We start from the raw sequence: 1,648 nt of genomic DNA on the forward strand, positions 1-1,648 counted from the left end.
CTGACAGCCTCTATGGTTTCACTTGTTTTCAGTTTTGTTGCCGGTAATGACCACACCTCTTGTCTCAGGTGTAGCCTAGTGGTCATTCCAACTCCTCTATTTAGTCTGGGTTCACCCATCATGCTATGCGGTTGATAGCTTCAGTTTGGTATTGGAAGTGCTGGTGTGTGATCCTCTTCTGAGTTCCTGCTCATCCATTTACTTCAGAAGTTACGTTACTTCCCTTTTATATTTTAATGTTTCCCCTCTGGTTTTTGTTACTAGGCCTCAGGGAGACGCTGGTTCTTTCAGATTAGAAGGAACAGGCCATCTCTAGCCCAGACACTACTCCAGGGCAATTCAGGGTTTCCAGGGTCTTAGGTTCCAGTGTATGAACATTCCTACCCTCAAGGTCCGGTCATAAGGATAGGAGTCAGGGTTAGGATTAGGGTTTCCTTTTCCCTAGCTTTGAGGCCTAGTTCCTTTTCCCTTCCCTCCTGTTGTCGGTGTGGTGTTCCCTCCCACATCACTACGTGACAATTTGCTTGTGCAAAAGAGCCCTAAAGGTCAATGCCAGGATTCACTCACAATGTTACAAATTCCCAGCAGACGCTTGTTCTATTCAGTTCATATGCTTTTTTATTCCAATAAGTATATCCAATCAAAAAGGATGCGTTTTGTCCGGTCTAGCCTTTGACAGCTAACATAGTAAACTAATTTACAACCTTAAATCACAGTTCCTCTCTCACGTGTGATGACGTCAGACGCCCAATATGGGTGGTAGTCTGGGAAACGTTCTTTAACACTAATTAAAGGAGAATCTTTTTATCATTCACATACAGGTAAGGGCTCTTTCACACTTGCGTTCTTGTCTTCCGGCATAGAGTTCCGTCGTCGGGGCTCTATGCCGGAAGAATCCTGATCAGGATTATCCTAATGCATTCTGAATGGAGAGAAATCCGTTCAGGATGCATCAGGATGTCTTCAGTTCCGGAACGGAACGTTTTTTGGCCGGAGAAAATACCGCAGCATGCTGCGCTTTTTGCTCCGGCCAAAAATCCGGAACACTTGCCGCAAGGCCGGATCCGGAATTAATGCCCATTGAAAGGCATTGATCCGGATCTGGCCTTAAGCTAAACGTCGTTTCGGCGCATTGCCGGAGCCGACATTTAGCTTTTTCAGAGTGGTTACCATGGCTGCCGGGACGCTAAAGTCCTGGCAGCCATGGTAAAGTGTAGTGGGGAGCAGGGGAGCAGTGTACTTACCGTCTGTGCGGCTCCCGGGGCGCTTCAGAGTGACGTCAGGGCGCCCCAAGTGCATGGATCATGTGATCACATGGATCACGTCATCCATGCGCATGGGGCGCTCTGACGTCACTCTGGAGCGCCCCGGTAGCCGCACGGACTGTAAGTATACTGCTCCCCCGCTCCCCGCTCCTACTATGGCAACCAGGACTTTAATAGCGTCCTGGGTGCCATAGTAACACTGAACGCATTTGGAAGACGGTTCCGTCTTCAAATGCTTTCAGTACACTTGCGTTTTTCCGGATCCGGCGTGTAATTCCGGCAAGTGGAGTACACGCCGGATCCGGACAACGCAAGTGTGAAAGAGGCCTAAGGCCTTCAAAATTAGGGGCTTTTTTACCTGCAAGTTTACTAATGTGATATAT

The sequence above is a fragment of the Bufo bufo genome, chromosome 8, assembly GCF_905171765.1.
Source record: "Bufo bufo chromosome 8, aBufBuf1.1, whole genome shotgun sequence".
Classification (NCBI taxonomy): domain Eukaryota; kingdom Metazoa; phylum Chordata; class Amphibia; order Anura; family Bufonidae; genus Bufo; species Bufo bufo.